Here is a 12,929-nt window from a genome sequence, read left to right as displayed (position 1 = left end):
CGTCTGAAGGTCCCGCAGGCCACCCACCACGGTGAGTAAGTTCGTGTGCTTGGGTGCAGGCCATCACCTTTAGGTTTGCCATTGAGGCCCAATTTGATCCGAGGTGAGCCGGAAACCCAAATTATGGCGTGTTCAGAAATATGCCTATTACCTGAGAGCCGGGCTACTTCACGCGATACCGATCCGGATGAAAAGGCTCGCACTGCCACTCGTGAGTCTGTATAGATGTATTTCCGGGAGTCGTCAAGGAGAGCGAGAGCTACGGCTGCTTGTTCAGCTTTAGCGGGAGTAGTGTTCCTGATATACGCGGAGGAAAAAACACAACCTGCGTCCATGCAGCAAGCAGACTCCGGGTTTGCACGAACACTCTTGAGCAGTCCTCCTCTGGCCTTCCGCCTGTTCGCGTTGTTCTGCTGAGGTACGTTGCCGGGGAACGGAGCAACCATAATTTTAGCCCTTTGCTTTTTAGTGAGAGACTGACTACGTTTCTCTTCTACCGCACTCTAGGATTGTCAGGATGCTCTTTCCTGTAGACGAAGAGAAGAGCCTGACAATCTAAGTCATGTGCTGTGCCTCGTAATCTCTTCTAACGTGTTGTGTTTAGCTAACTGCATGAGGCGTTCCGTACTGGTACCTGAAGGGACCCCTAGCACTCTTTTGATACGCTTGCAGATGAGAATATTAATCTTAACCTTTTCATGACTTCACCAACATTGCGTGGCAGCAACGTCAGTATGTGGCTTATTAAGAAAGCGTGGAATAGACTTAGTAAATTGTCCTCTCTCAATTCACATCTAGAGTTGGAGACCCTAAGAATAAGCCAAATCATGCTTGCCGTTTTAGCCGGGAGCTTGTTTATGGTCAGTTCATTTGTGCCTTTCGCCTATATGAGAATTCCAAGTACTCTGATTGCCTCTACCCTAGAAATGATATGAACAGAGCTGGTGCGAAGCACTATATTGATATCCGGAAGGGGACCCAGCCTTGAGGCTTTACACCCCTCCTATTAGGTCTGTAATGCAAAAGTACCGAAATGGTTGGAGAGAGACGTAGCCCAGTGCCACTGAGAAAAGCTTCGGTGTATTCTACAGCCTGTTGGAGTGCCTCTTCTACTCTGCCCTCACTGCTACCCGTGCACCAGACAGTGATGTCATCGGCATAAAGAATATGAGATATGTTTTGTATTTGCGAGAGCATCTTGGAAAGCTCACACACAGCAATAATCAACATAATCGGTGAGAGCACGGAACCTTGTGGAGCAAAGAACGAAGGGTTCTGATTTCAGATCTCTTATCCTAATCATGTCCTTTCTACTTTTGAGAAAAGAGCTGCTGAATGCGTGGAATCTCTGCCGCAAGCCAAAACGTGAGATGGAGTTGAGAATAAGAGTATAGAAGAGATAGTCAAAAGCTTTCTGTAAATTTAGTTCCAAGGTTGCCCTGACATCTCTTAATTCAACGTCAATAATCTGGTGTTTAATCAACCTCATGGCATCTTGGGTCGATAATGCAGGTCGGAAGCCTATTATGTTGTACGGAAATAAGCCATGATCCTCAATGTGTTGAATAGTGCGGCTAATAATGACGTGTTCGGCCACCTTTCTTATGCAGGTTATAATTGATATGGTTAGCAGATTACACATGTTCAGTGGACAGACCAGTTTCGCGATAAATATGACTGACGCCAGCTTCCACGATTCCAGGACAGTGACCTCTTCCCATAACTTGGTAAACTCGTCGGTAAGTATTTGTATATAAGCATCATCCAGATCACGCAGAATTCAATTTGAGATAACGTCCGGTCTTCGGGCTGATCGACTATTCAGTTTCATGAGGCCCTCCCTCACATACCGTGCGGAAGGTTCACTTAGGGACTCCACGTGCGGACACTCGCAAGGGCGGGGGGGGGGGTTGTCGGCATCGCACAAGAGATCAACTGGCACATAACTTTTCGCGAGGCGTTTGAGAACTTCTCGTTCTGAGTCTTCTTGTTTGGCCATATGAAGGATTTCGTCTATAGCACCCCCGGATTGGATTTGGAGTCCGATTCCTTTAGCAGGTGCTTCGGCAAGTTCCTCCTGCCTACTTTGCGCATCTGGCCATCGACCAAGTTGCAAACTTCTTGCCGTTGTTCTCTATAGAGCGTCTGACTGTGTTCCTCAACATGTTGATTCAGCCCAGTGATTTTTTTCCGCAGCCTATGGTTTAGTTTCTGTCCCTCCTATCAACGGAGGTAGGTGTTTTTAGCTTCTATCAAATGCGCTAGACGGCTGTCCATTCTGCCAACCCTACGATCAGTAGCTATGAACTTGATAGCTGCAGCTACATCCTCCTTGAGCTGTGCCACTCAGTGATCGAAAGAATCTGGTGACTGCCGGTTTTCACTTTTGTGCACCCTGATTTCACGGAAACAATCCCAATCCGTGAACTGAAATTTTTTTGGAGGATTGTAAAGATCACTGCTGAGACTTTCGTTGAGATTGTGGAAGGTTACTGACCCCACGTTTGCCACGAAGGTTAGTTTCGGGGTAGTGTTGTGGAGCATGAATTGCATGAACTTTCTATTCTGGTAGGGAATGAAGGATCCATCATTAGGTTGTGGTCTGAAGCAGCCTGCCAGAGATCTCTACCCTTAGCGTTAGTTTTGCGATATCCCTATTTTGAAGTCGGGTGTTGACGGCTCCGGCAATAATGAGTCAGGCCCCAGCTGCCTTTCCTACTGCCCTGGTTATTAGCGACGTGAACCGCTGTCTCATGTCCCTAGCAATTTGTAAATGTGTTTGTAAACTCAGAATTTCGTAAACTCAGAATTCTGTTTTCGAACAATTTCCGTCCTTCCATAATAATTGCAGTGAAGATTTGTTTCAACAGATTTAATTTTACTGCATTATTGCCGCTGGCATGCTATGCGTATGTACCTTCACAACATGTCAACAATGTTTTGGTAGCGTGTACTACTGTGTAGCATGATAGCTTGCGAAGAAGAACCATTTGCGAGACTTGAATGTATTTTATTGCGTTGAAGTTTCTGTATTCATGGCCAGGCTAGAAGAGCGGCAGGCACGTGTGTAAGTGCATCGGTGGTCAACAAGAACTTAGCCCGTCGATTTTCTACATTTCCGATCCCTTATTGCGCAAAATATATTCACAATATTGTTCTTTTGAGCTGCGTTAAAGTTATAAAATATTTTCTTGTACTTTACGCACGTTTATACTTTGTGAAATCAAAAAAATAGACTTTCCTTACCCTTGAAAACAACTTGAAAACGTACTTTCAGTTTCGAAGTGAAGCGCTGGTAATTGAGGTGACCAGAAGTTTTTTTGGAGTACAACACTTGCAACCTTGAAACCAGCTGTGGCCCGGCCATGCTGCGTTGAAGTTTTAGCTTAATAATGAAGTTTTTACTACTGGGGCACCAAAGTAGATGCCGCCTGCCAAAGTTTTCCGCACCGTATGGTCGGCACAAGCAATTCCTCGTGCAGAGAGTGACATTTTTAGTGCAGCGTAAGAGACACCGTTTTCTTTCAAATAACACATCAAAGAATTTTTTACTGAAGAAATACACCACCTAATACTCAAGTAATAATTTTGCGCCTGAGATGTGCATAAATTTATTTTTTGATCGACAATATTCACAAATATGAACGCAGTCCCTAGTTCAAGATGGCTGGGCATTAAGAATGTGCTAATACTACAGTGTTTAGAAATATACTGCCTAGTGTGTCGAGCGCGCGCATTCCGTAGGAGAGAAGGTGGCCCCGCATGTGATGAGTGCACTCAGATGCCACAAGCGGCGCTGCGTGCCGAGAAGGTGCACGAACGCGTGAAATTCATCTCGTCCTGTTGCTGCCAGAACGTCGCCGCGTTTAAAATCAGTCTGTTACAGCTACCGTCTGCTTTCCTGTGAAGTTTAACGGTGTCGTATGTGCACTGCAACGCCCTGAGGTGGTAAGTATAAGCGTCAATGCAAAGAAAGGACGTGTACTGTGTCGCTTTGTCAAAGAAATTATAGGTTGAACAAGGAAGAGGTGTCTCGTTCCCCGCACTAACGAATCTAGAGCGGTTTTCTGAATGAAAAAGTAAGATCAAGAGGGCAGTCAGAAGGCTGAAGGCTGAGAAAGGCATTCTGAGAATGACTCCATCGAACTATCTTTTCGGATTAGGGTCAACGATGTCGGGAACGAAATCACCGTTTAGGCATAATTTCAAATATTATTATTTATCTGAAAAAATTGTAAATATCCTTTAAAAGTTTATATACACAGTTTCTCTCCCATTTCATCGTCGGAGTCCCTTTCCAACAACGTTTTAGGATACATATGCGACGAGTGTCAGATTGTTCATTGGCATGTTATCATGCTTTGTTTTCACACGAATCCAAATGGAATGCAGGCTAAAAAGTAAAGGTTATTGGGTCTTCTGTGATAATTCTTGCTCTCAACAACAAAGTACATTGGGAAAAATAACTCTGGTGGTTATACTGTCAATGGTTTTTAAAATTAATTTCTTTGCGTACTGCAACAACATTAAGCGTCTATCAATCAATCTATCTATCTATCTATCTATCTATCTATCTGTCTATCTATCTATCTATCTATCTATCTATCTATCTATCTATCTATCTATCTATCTATCTATCTATCTATCTATCTATCTATCTATCTATCTGTCTGTCTGTCTGTCTGTCTGTCTGTCTGTCTGTCTGTCTGTCTGTCTATCTATCTATCTATCTATCTATCTATCTATTTATCTATCTATCTACCTATCTGTCTATCTGTCCGTCTGTCCGTCTATCGACCTATCTATTTGTCCGTCTGTCTATCCGTCCGTCTCTCTATCCGTCCTTCCGTCAGTCCGTCCGCCTGTCCGTCTTTCTGTCTATCTGTCCGTTCATCTATCTGTCTATCTGTCCATCCATCCGTCCGTCCGTCCATCTATCTGTCCGTCCATCCGTCTGTCCATCGGTCCGTCTGTCAGTCTGTGGATCTATCTGTCTATCCGTCCGTCTGTCTGTCTGTCTGTCTGTCTGTCTGTCTGTCTGTCTGTCTGTCTGTCTGTCGATCTATCTATCTGTCCATCTGTCTGTATGTCTATCTGTCCGTCCATCTGTCCATCCGTTTGTCTGTCCGTCTTTCTGTCTATCTCACCATCCCTCTGTCCATCCGTCTGTCCATCTGTCTGTCTGTCTAACTGTCCGTCCGTCTGTCTGTCTGTCTATCTGTCTATCTGTCCGTCTGTCTGTCCGTCCGACCAACCGTCCGTCTGTCTGTCTGTCCGTCTGTCTGTCTGTCTATCTATCAAATCGCCTACGTCTGTGTGCCCTCATGATCACGTCTTAACTTACGATAATCCACTATTAGCGTGGGCGCGTAAGAGATGGTTTGATGAATATGACTCACAGGTCTTGACATGAGTAATTTCACAATCCCGTCACGTACGCCATCAAACCCTTCTCGCCACATTTTTTCAATGCGTGAGCATTAGGCTGGCATTGGCAACGTTGACCCTACGAATGCAAATACTAAACGTTTGTGTCCTAGCAGAGAAATCGAAGCCAAGCAATCTGCGTGGAAGCCAAGTATTCTACTACAGAGCCACGCCAGGTCTTCGAAATATTTGCAAGAAGAGCCAAACGTTCGTGCAACGCGAATGCTGCTTCCAATGTTAACTATCCAATTTCTCGCATATATTAAGCGTCACTTTATAATGTTTCACTTATTAAAAATTACAACAGAGTCTACTTGCATAGCGTTCATTCTGAAGTTACTTGGGATCTGCCTGTTTTTTTGTTGTTTTTTTTCGCGGGCGGCAGCGGATGGCGATATGTATGTCACGAAATAATCCTCATTTGGTATTGCAGAGCACCAGTACTGTGAAAGCAGTCTAGTAGCTTTTATAAAACAATATCTAAATAGCACTCCGAAAATGCATGAAAATAATAGTTGGCCTCGCTCGGCTAAGCCTTCCTAAAGCTTCGCAGCGCTTGCGGAGCGCAAGGATTGAACGTAAATGCACCCACTCGCACTTTTTTCTTGCTGAACAAATATCGATAAGTCAAGGACACAGTCGATGGAGGAACGGCCCCAACGAAAGCCTGCCATGCAAGAAGGGTTTTTGGTGTATCGTTCCAAGTACCACTGGAAACGAAATAGAACCATTCTTTCCGTCACCTTTCAGAGGAATGTTGCGAGGGCAACCAGGCGATACGCTGTCAAGTCCAATGGTGATTTTCCCGATTTCAAAAGTGGTATTAATCGACTTATTTTGCATTCTCGGGGAACACTTCCGCTGAGCCAGGAGTTGTTGAAGCATGTTAAAAGTTCTTTTCTGGCTTTTTGTCTAAGGAGTCTCAACGCACTATAAGTAATACCATCAGGACCTAGTGATGACATGCGCTTAGAAGCGACTAACGCACCTTCTAGTTTTTCCATGGTGAATGGAATGTCCATTTCTGGTAATCGCGTTTCAGGAACGATCAAGGGGTCGATGCTCTCGTTCATAATATTCCCTGCAACTCTCGTGCAAAATTCTTCAGCTACCTCGAGTTCTGTTTTTCCTTGATGGAGTGCCAAAGCTTTAAAAGGGTGCCGTTGTTGCGGAGAGGAGCGAAGACCACGAACTGTTCTCCAGATATATGACAGCGGTTTATGAGGGTCTAGAGATTTGCAGCATGCTTTCCAGCGCTCGCTCTCCAGCTTGTGAATGCGTCGTTGAATCTTTTTCTGCAGCCGTCTTGCTTCCCTCAGGTCGTAAATTGATCATGTGCGTCTGTATCGTCGTTCAGCACGCCTTTGTATAGCTCGTAATCTTTCCATTTTGATGTCAAACTTTGTTATTTAAGACGAAAATGGTAATTTACATTTGGACGCTTGCATAGCCTCCGCTATGGTATTTCCAGGCTGCAGGCGAGGCCTTCTTGGCAAGCGTCCTCAACACGCGATGTAAACATTGACCAGTCAGTGCCAATTGCAACACCGGAAGAGAAATTTTTTATGATACCATCGATCGTCACGTAGCTGGGTATGTGATCACTCTCATGAGTCTCAATATCGCAAAACCATTTAACTTTGTGAGAGAAGCACCATGACACCAATGCCAGGTCAAGGCAACTGCCATACGTGAGACCCCGCAGATAGGTTGGGGTACCATTGTTCATGATGGAAAGGTCGTAATCGGAAGCGAATGTAACAATGTTCCGGCCTCTGGCATTCAACCTAGTGCTCCGCCAAAGCATGTGATGGGCGTTGAAGTCACCGGTGATGATCCAAGGACCATCGGTCCTCATTAGGATGTCTTTTAATCTGTCGCAGTCAAATCGCGATAACGGAGACATATATCCACCAATAAGCGTGAACGAAACTGCATTCTTCTTTACATGAAGACACATGTACTGATTGTCGTCATTTGAACTTATTGGGTGCGAAAGATAAGTCAAGTCTTTGCGAATGTAAACAATTACTTTGCTTCGTCCTTCGCAAGCGCCTGAACAAAAAGCTTCATAACCGTACAATCTATAAGGCGTCGGTACGTTTGGTTCACATATGACAAGTATAAGGAATCGATTGGCCCGAACAAATTGGCGAAAGTCCGAAATACGGGACTTCATGCCTCTGGCATTCCACTGAAAAACCGATGCACTATTAACTTCAGTGCGGAAGATGAGATTTTGTTGAGCCATTGTGCTTATACGACGTTAGCAAAAACTGGATTCAGTGCATCCAGTATTTGCAGTGCGCTCTTAGGAGACGGAGATTGTATGCTGCTCAGTAGCGTGCGAATCGTGGAAATTATTGATTGCACGTTTGCAGTGACTTGCCTGCCTTGGTTGGAAAGATCGTGAACTGAGATCGCGGACTGGCCGTCATGAAACTCCTTCGGTTCGCTTGATGCTGCTTCCCTTTGAAGTGCAGGCCACTCTGTCGCAGTTAGGTTATGCTTACTCGCTTTGTCCTTTACAGCCTTTTCCACGGCATGTGGTCTGGGAGGCAAAGGAGGTGGTACTGATGAGGGATCTGGCATACGTGTCGAGGAGGTAACGGGCGTCCTTGAAGACCGACGTCGACGTGAACGACGCCTTCTGACTTTAGCTGCGCTTCTCGATGAGATGAGTGATCGCGCACCATCTCCTTCAAGATGGCAATTTCCTTCTGAATCCGCGGGCAGTCCTTCGATGTGGCTTCATGGGATCCATTGCAATTAGAGCATTTCTTGACAGCTGCGACGCACTTATCCGCTTCATGGGGCTCCGCGCAGCGGTGGCATACCACCGAACTCTCGCAGACGCTGCTCAGATGTCCAAGTTTTATGCATTTACGGCGCTGGAGAGGCTTTGGAATGAAAGGCCGCACAGCATATCAGAAGTACCCCACCTTCACATGAGAGGGGAGTGATGTGCTCTTAAACGCAATCTTCACACAGCGAGACTTGCCTAGCCGGGTGGCATCAACAATTGGATTATCAGTTGTTGACTTGACAAGAAATTGTAAGTGATTATTGGAAATAGCCACATCTATGTAGTAGATCACGCTGGTTACTACATCACATCCCAAGGGAACATGAGAGCGCACCTGGTTGCCGTCCAAGTCAGTTACACTGCACCGAACGCCCAACGCACTTGCGTGCAAAACGTCAACAGCCAGTATATTCTTTCTGGCGTTCACTCTTATGTCCGTGATCTGATTTGTCACGAGCGTTTCCAGAGATCTCGACACAGACTGTCTGTTAAGGCGTTTCAGGATGACGGTAGGAAGTGCAGACAGAGACAGGATGGTGTAAGTGTTCGATTTTGGCGCTTCACTTACAGTTTGGATAGTTGAGGATGAGGATGTCCTCATGTTCCTCCTCTTCGCTTTGCGGCTCCCTTGGAGGGGATGAATGTAGACCACCCCGCACGCCTGCCGGCACCAGCGGCGTCAGCGGCGGCCGCCTCCAGGAAGCGGATGGGACAAGTGAGTGACAGCAACAGTGAAGATACTCATGCTTACTATCTCAGCAGTGAAGACTTTTCAGATGACGGTTTCGAACCTGTGCAGTGAAAAGTAAACAACAATGGACTTACTAGGAGCAGTAAACAAATTTGGCACTCCATATTTTGCCAAGCTGATCATGAAATTTTGAAATGATATGGGGTTTGGCTATGTAAATATTGTAAACACAGTTTCGCTTCACATAACATTTATGAATTTTGAGTTAAAATAACTTAACCTCTGCAGTTCGAGACTTCACGTAAGAGACAGAAACACAACATTATTGAATTAAAGACCTGTCAGTTACTATGAAAGGAGCCAGGGCAAGGGAAGAGTTCAGCGGGTTCTGACACTCTCCACAGCTTCTTCATGCTTGAACTTTTTAGAATGCACTAAAGTATTTACACGCCTTCACATCAACCACCTGTAGCTAAAGTTAGCCGTTCACCACATAGATACTGCCAAAAAAAATTACTGGGTTTAGTCATGGATCGAGCCCTCTTTGCAGGGCCCTTTAGGTTATTGCAGCTTAACGGTTGCCAATTGGTTTCCAATTACAGATTGCAAAGCCACATCTCCCGTGGCCATATGTTGGGTCTCTTGTTATGTGATCGCAAGACGATTCTTGCCGGACGCTGCATGCACTGGTAGCTGGAGTTATTGTCTCACTAACCATATAAGTTAAAAAGGTGTTTGCATCATACGGGCTTCTGCACAGGGCAACTGTTCAGACTTGTTGCTATTTTGAGTAAACGAACGTGTTCATGTGACATGGGATGAGATCCACATGAATTCTTGATCCTAGCTAGATCAGGTGGCTTGTGTGTGGTTCTATTTTCACATACCTAAGGCATTGAATTGCAACATAGTCACATTAAGGCAAAGGGCCCCTGGGGTGTTTAACTCAGTCAATTTCGCAGATCGGTTCCCACTGGATATACCTCACTTGCATACCCCCCCCCCCACCTTTGGTGTGCTCAATCCTGCTAAGTTTGCCAAACTAGCACAACTATCTGCGAGTGCTTCACTGAATTAGTGTAAGTGCAATACAGTCCATGTTATAAAGCCACACTACTCATGCACTAGTATTTACTAAGTTATTCCGTGATTCGTTGCCTGCATTTCACCCGAGGGTATTGCAGAGAGAGGATTCCAACATAAATAGCATATGTACTGCGCGTAGTGCAACAGTGCTTATAATCTCAGCCTTATGAATCCAAACACATTGCTTGCGGAGCATAATAAATGGTCTGAACGTTACCTGACCATTTGAAAAGAAACATATAGCAAACAAATGGTAACAAACACAAGATACACTCAGATACATTGTTGGTCATGGTAATGAATGCTCACAAAATACATAAATATTCTGCCATGGCAATATTTCCAGATAGTTCACGGTAAACAAAATATGAGTGACATGTAGCTTGCACAAATTCAATCAGCAGTTTTTCTATTGATTTAGAGCATGAAAGCACAACAAATTTGGCTAAGCTATGGTCAGCTGGGTATGTTGACTTTAATGTGGTAAACAACAACGAAAGCTATCCCCTTTTTATTTAGTTAAAAATTGTAGTAAGTCGAAACAAGCTTCAAAGCATGAATTAATTGACCTCTTTCAATTGCAATGAATATTGAAAATGGCTCTTATAACAAAAAAATGACAATCCAACATATAGGCACTTAGACCGCTGGAGCTGTTTTCTAATTTACAACTCATTTTTTGGAGCGTAGCTAGGTATACTAACTGGTAAGTATGTTCAGTTACACTAATTCAAAAGGCATGAGTCAGTATGAGTGCACGGAGAGTGAGTAAGTTTTTTCATTTCAGCATTTTTGTAAGGTGATGTCGCATTTTTGATTAGCTGAATGGCAGGCTTGCTATCCGTGCATATCACCCACGTTCGTGGTTCAGAATACTCGCAGATAAGCTTAACTGCTTCAAAAATAGCTACCAATTTTGTTGTCGTCTATGAAGATTTGTGAGATAATTTGTACATCCTATTTTTCTGAATTTCGGGTATAAATACCGCACAGGCTGACGCTTCTTGAGTGCATGATTCATTTGTATATATTGTCAAAACGAGGAAAATAACCGAAGACAGGAGTCCAGTGCGACAAGTAATAACGAAGGTCTGTATTTGCAGATCACAAGCCAGAACGTTTGTTTGTTTGTTTGTTTGTTTGTTTGTTTGTGTGTATCCTCTAATCCATGGCTTTGCGCAGAGGCGGTGTCGTACCCAATGAAGCAAGAACGGAAGCCCCAACGTCGTCTTCCTCAGACCTCAGTAGGGGTTGTTCCTCGTGCTCGTTACTTTGTTGTCCTCGACTATCCTGACAGATTTTTGTCGTGACATCAGCCTCCCTTCCAAGAGAGCCTCGTTCCGATGCTACGTAATCAAATGTGTTGGTATTCCCTGGCAGTGCATCAGTTCTTTCGGACAAATATGGTTTTATTCGAACAAGGTGCACAACTTCTGGTGCATGCCTTTCACACTTTAAGCAGTGCGCACTATCGAGAACGATCTCATAGTTAACGTCACTGAGGCGTCGCAGAATTTTATACGGCCCGAAGTACTGTCTTAAAAGTTTTCGCGAGGCCTAGTTGGAGTCCAGACCCAGACTTTTTCTCCCGGCTCGTATGAGACTGGTTGTCACGCCTTGAATCGTAGTCCTGCTGACGACGAATACGTATACGCGTTATTTGTCGGGCGTCTTCAGCAAGCTGGGTGAAATAATTGACCTCCGTTTCATCATTTTCACACTCATGTGGTAGGAGTGGTAGGGGTATGGGTAACGAGCCCAAGTTTTCTGCAGTGGCTTTGATGTTATGTCTTCAACTGTAAATGATAATAATTAGTCAGATAAGTAGAATGAGCACGTCATGACTTATTTAAAGAGTGCCAAGGCATTTCGAATAAACTCAAGCTTCTGAAGATGCTCAGTGAGACTTGTGAAAAAGATCTACATCTTATTATACTCATGGCTATACAAATGAAGTGGTGCATTGAGAAACGTCAATATATTTGAAATGCGCATCATATAACGTAACTTTTGTGACATTAGGTGAATGTAAGTTCTAAGAATTCACGTAGTGCATGTCATTCTGCTTATGGGAATTCACAAGATCTAGTTGCAGTCGCCTAATTATTGAGTGAAGTTGAAAGTGTATACCATATATCTCATTTATTAACTAACAGGCATCTCTTTCTTGACATTTACAAGACAATTACTTTTAATGACATCTTCCACAGTTTTTTTAGAATCATTATCTGTTAGTTTTCATTACCATTTTGTTTAACAAAGAAAATAGGTTCCTAGAAGTGCACTTCTTTTTTTAATTCATAGCGAGGGTTTCGTCCTGGCAGATTTCATGCCTTCAGGTAGTACGAGAGTTATTATTGGTCAGCTACTAGCTTGTATTAGGACCACATGCTACCTGACGCTAACAGTCAAAAGAACAGTGTTCTGCACTCAATGTAGTTCGCTCTGTCTGCGCTATAGCTGACGCTTCCTGGTGTAGATGCGTATACATATACCCTATAAATTTGATGGCGGAGGGGGATGCAGCAAGTTGTTGCCATTGCTGAGTGGTAGGGATTGGATGAATTACATTATTCGAAAGTGACAGAATTCATTCCTAATGGTGCTAAGTCGTCCTTTTGTGTACTTTAACCTATTCAAATTTACATTGCAGTTGTTTCTAGTCACAGCCGCTATACTTTCCTTGGCTTTATTGTCTCCTAATTATCATTGATATTGTGTCTAGCAAAGTAAATGAGCCTTTAGAATAATTATTTCGCTTTTGTCTTTTTTGTATTAATCTTCCTAATAGTATTTTGATGAGGACATAAAGTTTATATATAAGAGACCGTTACTTTTACATAAAACTAAATTGGTAGTAGTGGCTGCCTCTATGCCCTTCGAAAGTGCTTGTTCGTTTTGGTGGTTCTTAATTATAAA

This window comes from Rhipicephalus microplus, chromosome 7 (assembly GCF_043290135.1).
Source record: "Rhipicephalus microplus isolate Deutch F79 chromosome 7, USDA_Rmic, whole genome shotgun sequence".
NCBI classification, from domain to species: Eukaryota; Metazoa; Arthropoda; class Arachnida; order Ixodida; family Ixodidae; genus Rhipicephalus; species Rhipicephalus microplus.
Note: the sequence above shows the minus strand (reverse complement) of the source record.